Genomic DNA, 9,601 nt, shown 5'->3' with positions numbered 1-9,601 from the left:
AGCAAAATAGGGTGGGAGAAGCACAGAAAAGAGACTTCCTCTTTTTAGCAGAAAAGATGAGGTTTATATTAGGGTCATACCAGGAAGTAGGGGAACACAGGAAGCATCTTAGCGGCCACACAGCCCTCATGGTAGTGGGATGTGATTCACACTGCTGGAGGTAAAACCAGGGTAGCTGTGGTCACCTGACAGTTCCCTCAGAATTAAGCTTCTCTTAACCTCTGCTTCTACCTGCCCTGCCTTAGCGTGTCTTGCATTCAAAATTGGATTATTTACTATATATTGTGCAAAATTGGGCAGTTTCCTTGCCCTACCTATTAGGACTAGCCCTTTGCCTATAGCATATTACTGGCCACAGAAGCAGGGTCACATGGCACAAATGGCACAAGGGGGGGTGACAAACACTTAAGACTTCCACAGACCCTAAAAAGACATATCACAGATACACAGAAATTAATAAAGAGTTGTTTGTGGTATTATCTTATGTTGTAGCCCTTAAAGTATAATCCTTGAATAGTAGCAGTAGCCTCACAACACCTAGAGACTTGTTAGAAATGCAAACTCTCAGGCCTCACCCCAGGCTTCCTGATTCAGAAACTGGAGTGTAGCCCAGCAATCTGATTTAACAAACCCACCAGGTTATCCTGATGCATGATCAAGTTAGAGATTCAAGTTAAGAAGGCAAAGTTTTCAAACGGTACAGCATGATAAATGTGTTTTGTTGGCCTGATCAAGGCTTTTGAGGGCCCTTTTTTCCTTTTTCAAATTCAAAAAAAAATTTATTGGTGGCAAAATACACATAAAAGTTAACATGTAAGCCATTTTTAAGTATACAGCTGAATAGTGTTAAGTATATTAACAATGTACTGAATCCATCTCCAGAACTTTTTAATCTTGCAAAACTGAAACTATGCACTGAACAACTTCCATTTCCCCCTCCTCTAGCCTTGATAACCACTAATTTACTTTCAGTTTCCATGAATTTGACCATTCTAGATACTGCACATAAGTGAAATGAAACCATGCAGTAGTTGCCTTTCTGTGACTGGCTTATTTCACTTAGCATAATGTCTTCCAGTTTCATTACTTGTAATGGGTCAAAACTTCCATTTTAAGGCTAAATAACACTCTACTGCATATATACACCACACTTTGTTTACAACTGATTTGTCCGTCAAGTCAATGGCTGTTCGGATTGCTCCCATCTTATGGCTATTATGAATAATATGAATATAATGAATAATCATGCTATGAACATGATTGTACAAATATCTCTTCAAGATCCTGCCTTCAATTCTTTTGGATATATACCCAAAAGTGGGATTGGTGGGTCATACAATAATTCTATTTTTTGGTTTTTTGGGGTTTTTTTTAAGATTTTATGTATTTATTCATGAGAGACACAGAGACAGAGAGAGACAGAGAGAGACAGAAAGAGAGAGAGAGAGGCAGAGACACAGGCAGAGAGAGGAGAAGCAGGCTCCATGCAGGAGCCGGATGCCAAACTCGATCCCGGAACTCCAGGATCAACGTCCTGAGCCGAAGGCAGACGCTCAACCTCTGAGCCACGCAGGCGTCCCTAATTCTATTTTTGATATTTGAGGAACCACCTACTGTTTTCCATAGAAGCTGCACCATTTTGCTTTGAACACAAGGGTTGCAATTTCTCCACATCTTTTTTTTTTTTAAGATTTTATTTATTTATTTGAGAAAGAGAGAGATCACGAGCAGGGAGGAAGAGCAGAAGAAGAAGCAGACTCCCCACTGAGCAGGGAGAACAATGTAGGACTTGATCCCAGACACCCGGGATCATGACCTGAGCCAAAAGCAGAGGCCCAACCAACTGAGCCACCAGGTGCCCCCAATTTCTCCACATCTTTGGTAACACTTGTTATTTTCTAGTTTGGCTTTTTTTTTTATAGCAGTCATCCTAGTGGGTGTGAGGTAATAATCTCATTGTGGCCTTGATTTGCATTTCTCTAATGATTAGTAATGTTGAACACCTTTTCATATGTTTGTTGGCCATTCATATATCTTCTTTGGAGAAATGTCTATTCAAGTCCTTTGCCCATTTTTTTATTCTTTTTGGTCCCTCATTTTTAAATCAAGTTATTTTGTTATTGTTGCACTGTATAAGTTCTTTTTATATTCTAGATACTAATCCATTGTCACATATATGATTTGCAATTATTTTTCCCATTTCATAGATTGCCTTTTCACTCCATTGATTGTGCCCTTTGATGCACAGAAATTTTTAATTTTGATGTTGTTCAATTTATCTATACTTTTGCTGCCTGTGCTTTTGGCATCATATCTTAAAAAAATCATTGGAAGTTTTTCCCTTGTTTTTTTCAGTTTTAGATCTTATATTTGGATCTTTGACCCATTTGGTCATTTTTTATATGGTGTAAGGTAAACATACATCCAACTTCATCCTTTTTGCCTGTGGATATTCTGTTTTCCTAACACCATCTGTTGAAAACATTGTCTTTTCCCTACTGCACAGTCTTGAAATCTTTGTTAAAAATCATTTTGACCATATACGTAAGGGTTTATTTCTGGCTTCTCTGTTCAATTCCATTACTCCATATGTCTGTCTTTATACCAGTACTACCTGTTTTGATTACTGTGGCTTTGTAATAACTTCTGAAGTCAGGAGTTATGAGACTTTCAACTTTGCTCTTCTTCAAGATTGTTCTGGCTATTCTTCTCAGGGGGTTTTAATTATATTTTAATTCCAACAGTTATAAATTAGAAGATCTCATGTGAAAATCGGGATTCTTAGTCTCTTGAAAAAAAAATCAATAAATCCAGCAAATTCTGGCAACAAATAGCCAAAATTGTGACTATCATGTGCTCTCCCGTTTGCCACTGTCTCCCTCCAACTCATCTATAACTTCTCTGGTCCCTGAAGGCCCTTCTTTCTTTGAGACTTTGAGGATCCTAGTCTAAGGGAACAGCAATTGGAACCAAAAGACCAACCTGGGGAGATTACAGTGTCCAGAGATTTGCTCAGAAAGAAAAGTACAGAATCCTGGGAAGAGGGAAACTTCATTTTGTTTTTAGTTTTGGGGGGATTTGTTTTTGTTTTGTTTTGTTTTGTTTTGTTGGTGGGGGGATAGGTTGGGAAGGAAAGGGGAGAGGTGTCAGAAAAGACCTGAGGAAAGGGAAATAAACCAAGCCCAGAAGGTTCAAAAGGACACAGACAAGGGAAGACAGGAGAAGAATATTCCAGATCTATGATGTACACTGAAAAAAGAGCAATATACAAAAGCCCTACAGCAAGCCTTAAGCACGTTCTTTCAGGCATGCTAGAACTCCAGTGGAGCTGAAGAGTAGACAGTGAAAGGAAATGATGAGATCTGAGCAAGGGTCAGATAGTAAACCATTTATGAACTATGTGGGCTTGTCCTATATTCAATGAAAAAGCTCTGAAGAGTTAGCCGGGGAATAATATTATTTGATTTTTGTTTCATTGGATGGTATGGCTGCTGTGAGGAAGAATGGATGGGGTGGGAGGTGGGGTGCATGGGGCAAGAACAGAAAAGGTGAGAGCAGTTAGGAGTATACTGATATAGTGCAAAGGATGTCAGCAGCCCAGACAAGAGGAAAAAGACAGACTGATTAAAGAGATGTTTTGGAGGCAGCATCAACTGGACAAGACATATTTTTCTCTGTAGGCAGACCCAGGTGAGATGCCAAATAATAAAGATCACTTAGTGGGGATAGAAACAAAATCTAGTGAGCTATAAATTTAGTTGCATGTTTCATATATCCAAAATCTTCTCACTGCAGGCACCCACAACTCTACCTGCAGGCTTCCTCTGGACCCAGGAGCCTTTCCTGAGTGCATAGAGACCAGAAGTGAGGGGATCTATACCCCTGGGATCATTTGTGAAATGATGTAAAGAAGTGGATGGAGGGATCCCTGGGTGGCTCAGTAGTTTAGCGCCTGCCTTTGGCCCAGGGTGCAATCCTGGAGTCCCGGTATCGAGTCCCACATCAAGCTCCCGGCATGGAGACTGCTTCTCCCTCCTCCTGTGTCTCTGCCTCTCTCTCTCTCTCTCTCTCTCTCTCTCTGTCTATCATAAATAAATAAATAAATCCTAAAAAAAAAAAAAAGAAGTGGATGGGTTAAAAAAAAGTGGATGGGTAAATTTGTTTACTCATCTTAGGGTGAAACAATTTTGAAGTATGTGCAATGCTGTCTCCCAGAGGCTCTCTAGCAACACTAAGCCCCAGTTGCCCTGAGTGGTAGCCTGCACATTGGCTTCCTTCCCATCCCAGCCTCTCTTCTCCACTCCCTTACTGGGGCCTCTTTGGATCATCTCCTAAATGACATGCTAAAATCCTTGCCTAGTGTCTGTTTCTGGGGGAATCCAGCCTAACAAACTCTTCCTATTTTCTACTGATATCATTTTATTTCTCTTTTTAGATAAGGTAATAATTCCTACTCCTCCCCAAACTTTTAATATTACAGTACAAAGATTAAATCATATTCACAAAACACTGGGGCAAAATTACAAGGAACTTGGTGAAAAAAATCATTACCTTTCTTTATAATTAACTATGATAAGAAAAATTAAAAACAGTATTTGGAAAAATAGTATTGATTTTGGCTAAATATTTAAAGTAAATACTTTAAAATTTTTCATAAGAAACTTGAGTATGTTTCTATAAATATTACCTTTTTATTCTTTTTCTTAAGACTTTATTTATTTGAGAGCATGTCTGTGTGAGTAGGGGGAGGGGCAGAAGGAGAGGGAAAGAAAATCTCATGCAGACTCCACACTGAATATAGAGCAGGACTTGGGGCTCAATCCCACAACCCTGAGGTCATAACCTGAGATGAAATCAAGAGTTGGACGCTTAACCAAATGAGCCACCCAGGTGCCCCTGTGAGTGTTACCTTTTTGACATTGGGTTTCATGATGAAACAAAATATATGTTTTCTGATTAAAATTCCTTAATCATAACCTTTTCAAATTCTTGGTAGTCCCATCTATAATTGACACACCAATAGAGAAGTTCTATCCTATACATCACAGTGTAAACATGCTAATGCATCCATAAACTATACCCTATAATTTACTTTAAGATCTACCACCTATAATTTACACCTTATTGTTTTTCAACTCCTGCTTTTAGGACTGTGTTAACTTCCTACTATGGGTTGATTTCATAGCTTAACTCCTTCAAGTTTCTATATTTCTAAGAGTTCAGGGAATAGTCACCATTATCCCAAGTAGTGACATTCATATCATTGATGGTTCATGTTATAATTTTTATTTCAATCAGCAATTCTTATTTATGTAAATCACAGATGTTGTGCTGGTCTCTCCTTAAATGTCTTATAAACATATTAAGGAGAAAGTCACAGGAAGTTCTAACTTGTCCTGCCTTCCCTCCCACCATCTCCTCACTCCTAGCCTTGTACCAGCAATACTCAACTTCTTACCCTTCAATGCCCTCCTATCCAATACTGAAATGGATGTTCCTACTTCTTTTCCCCACTTACTTACAAATATTTATTGAGAGGGGATCCCTGGGTGGCGCAGCGGTTTGGCACCTGCCTTTGGTCCAGGGCGCGATCCTGGAGACCCAGGATCGAATCCCACGTCAGGCTCCCGGTGCATGGAGCCTGCTTCTCCCTCTGCCTGTGTCTCTGCCTCTCTCTCTCTCTCTCTCTCTCTCTCTCTGTGTGACTATCATAAATAAATAAAAAAAAATATTTATTGAGTACCTGCTATATTGATAGGTACAGTTTAAGGTATAAGGAATACAGAAATGAACAAAATAAATACACCTTTTCAGTCTAGTGGAGAGAAAACGGACAACAACATACAAACAAATGTATGTCATATGTTTATTCAAATGTCACAAAGAAAGCAATATAAATTATTCCATGCTATTAAAATAATCCTATGCAAAACCATTTATACTAATACCATTTATATTAATTTCTAGAACATGGAAAACTAAAATCTATAGTGGAAAAAAATCATAACACTGATTACCTCTCTAAAAATAGGGCCAGGAATTGACTGAAAAAGGCATTTGAAAGAACTTTCTTGGTGATAGTGATATTCTATATCTTGATAAGGGTTTGGGTTAACTGATACATGTGTCTGTCAAAATTCATCAAAATTGTACAATTAAGACTTGCGCATTTCTATGTAAACTTACCTAAAAAACTTTAAAGAAATATTGAACTCTAGTTAATGATACGCAAGCTGAAATACTGAAAGACAAAAGGTACTGTTATCTGCAATTCACCGAATTGTATATAAAAAGTAGATGAATAGAGAGATGAAGAAAAATGAGATAGAGCAAGCAGAGTAAGATGCCAATTGTAGAATCCAGTGGTTTAAAAAAAAAAAAAAGAATCCAGTGGTTATATGGGATGAGCAAAGCCCTGGCCCAGTTGCAGTACTCAAATGCATTCCTAGATCAGAGGAGTTCTAGCTCTCCATTGGCTGATACATTTATTCATTCACTCAACAAGTATTTCTGAGCACCTCCTACTTGTCATTGTTTTAGGTACTATGGCTACCAAATTTAAACAAAAAGTTCCTGCTTTCAAAAAGCTAACAATCTAATGGGGAGGGGCAGACCATAAAGAAATATATAGGTCATGTAAAGATAAATGCTATAAGGAAAAAGCAATATAGAAAGTGATGTGGATATTTTGAATATTGTGAAAGGCCTTTTTTGAGCACAGACCTAAAAGAAGAAGTCATGTGGATATCTAGGTGGAAAAAGGAAATCATCAAAGGATTTTAAGCAGAGGAGTAACCTTTTTTTTGGAGCTCTGCTACCACCAATTTTTATTGAAGTGACATATTTCTAAAGGATCATTCCATTCTATTTATTTCATGGCATCAGAATCTTAAAAAGAGGGACTGGCTTACAATTCTGCTGTTTCTTCAAACCTTAATGTCTGTATCCATTCACCACTTAGAGTGCCTCCTCTGTATCAGGCAGAGAGCTAAGTGTTGAGGATGGAGAAGTTAAGCCAGACACAGCTCCACAGTTTAAGGGACTTTCAAACTAGTGAGCAAGCAGCCAGCATAATTTCACATTTCACAGACTTATCCCTAAGCTATTCTATTCTCCCAAGCCTGTCGGTATCCTTCCTGCCAAATACTGACCTAGCTGCTTTTATACTTCAGAATGGACACCCAGTGGCATTTTCCTGACCATGGTTTGGCTCCTCTTGGCAACAGATTTGTATGTCTATGCTTTTACACTATTCAGACAACCACAAAACCCTCCTACCTTGTCATTCATTTTGCCAGCAAAGCTCCATCTCTGCATATCAAAATAACACAGTTTAATGAAGTTTACTCTTTCTTTCTACACACATAGAATAATGTAACTCTAAATTATATTGTTTGTAACAAATGTTTTTAACCACTCTCCAGAGAGGTTTTGATACAGAAAAGACATCACTTTCCACCTATGTGACTTCTCCCAATATCTTGGAGATAGTGGATATGGTCAATGTGATTGAAGAGAAAAAAGAACAAAAAAAAATTTTTGTAAAAGGTAGATTTAGCTTCTCTGTGGTAACCTATTACTTTACTAGACCCCATTGATTCTCATTTCTCAGAATTCTCACCTTTCTATAGTCCCTCCCTACACTGACTCTGGACTTGGTCAAGGGACTGGCTTTGGCCAGTGAGACATTAACAAGTACAATCCTTGCTAAATGCTTGTACATTGTGGCCTATCCTCTTGGGGTGCTTCTCTTCACAACCTAGCTGTCATGCTGTGAGAAACCCAGCTTAGTCATGTAAAGAGATCATGTGAAATAAAACTGGGGTCCTAACCAACCATCCCAGCTGAGTTCCTGGCTAACAGACAGCATGTGAATGGCCCAGCTTGGAAGGACCTTCTAGCCCTAGTTGAACCATCCCAGCAGTCACCACATAGAACAAAGATGAGCTATGCCTGCTAAGCCTTGCCCTGATAGCATAATTTTGAGCAAATAAATAACTTGTTACATTTTGGGGGCAATTTGTCCCACAGTATTAGAATACCCTTTTCTTTAAAAAAAAATATATATGTATATATATAGGACACTGTCACCACTGTATGCTGGAATTCTTAAGATTGAAATATATGAACTTCGGGTCAAGGTTCATTTTCCCCATTAAGAGAATTGCCTTACATACTTGTGTAATTGTTAGCTTAATGTCTGTGCTCTCATTCATCTGCAACCTCTGTAAGGGAGAATTATGTTTGTCATGTTCAACACTGTCTCATTGACCTATAAAGGCCCCTAGCACATAAGATGCACTCAATCAACATTTTAGTAAGTCAATATCATGTTGATTTACTAGCTATGTTAGTTCCTGTATTTGCATAAGATAGTAATTCTTTGACCATTATTACTAGCAAATGCTTATATAATGTTTACTGCTTGTAGATACCTGTACTTTACATTAACTCATTAACTATTTAATCTTCACAATAATCCTATAAGCTAGGTACTATCATTATCCTCTTTTACAGATGGGGAAACTGAGACACAGAAAGGATAAATAACTTGCTTATTGGGGGGCCAGGATCCAAACCGAGGAAGTCAGTTTCCAGAATCCATATTCTTAGCCACTACATTATCTCTCCCAGATTCCTATCCTAAGTCTGGCAGTGCAGTGCCATTGCTGCTGAAACAAGAATAAGGTAAGGTGACATATCAGAAGATGAAGAACATTGTCATAATTAAGACATGACCATGACTCTGTAGATAGAAAGCTGGACACAGAGACCAGGTTCTTGCTCTGAAACACCTTTACAATGTCAATGACATCAGGAATGAGAGGTGGTGATATCCCTTATGCCAGACCCTACCCCCAAAGCTCCAACCCTGCTAGGTAAAATGACTAAACACCAACCTGTGAATTCAGGTCAACCCCATTCCCCCTACAGGGCTATAAAAAGCTGTGAGACAGTGGCTGCTATCTCAGCATTGAGTCTCTTTTGATGCCCGTGCTACTGAACCTATCACTGCATCTTCCTGAAGCTCAGCATAGAAAACGATGGCAAAGGCACACCCTGGCATCATCATAAGCCCTACTTCTCCTCTAAAGGAAAGCCTGGGTGTGGGAGTCTGGATTTAAGCCAGTGGCACTCTCAAGGTCACCTGCAAACTGACTTCCCAATTTGATGAGTACAGTACTTTCCTAACCCAATACTACCACTACCACCACCACCAGCAAGTGTGTATACACACAGACAAATGCCTCTGGCCTCTCATATGTGGAGAAAACATAAGAAATTTAACATTAAAATGGTGAAATGGCAGGGCACTTGGGTGGTGCAGTCAGTTAAGTGTCCGACTCTTGGTTTCAGCTCAGGTCATGATCTCAGGGTCTTCAGATCAAGCCCTGGGTTAGGCTTCATGCTCAGTGTGGACTCTGCTTGAGATCCTCTCTCCCTCTCCCTCTGCTCCTCTCCTGCTTGTGCATTTTCTCTCTCTCTCTCTCTCAAATAAATAAAATCTTTTTAAAAAAATACTGAAGTGGCAGTTTAACTCAAGAGTAGAAGAATTATTTCACAGCTGTGTTGTTAGATAACTACAAAAGGGGTACAGAGT

This window comes from Vulpes vulpes, chromosome 12 (genome assembly GCF_048418805.1).
Source record: "Vulpes vulpes isolate BD-2025 chromosome 12, VulVul3, whole genome shotgun sequence".
Taxonomy (NCBI): Eukaryota; Metazoa; Chordata; class Mammalia; order Carnivora; family Canidae; genus Vulpes; species Vulpes vulpes.
Note: the sequence above shows the minus strand (reverse complement) of the source record.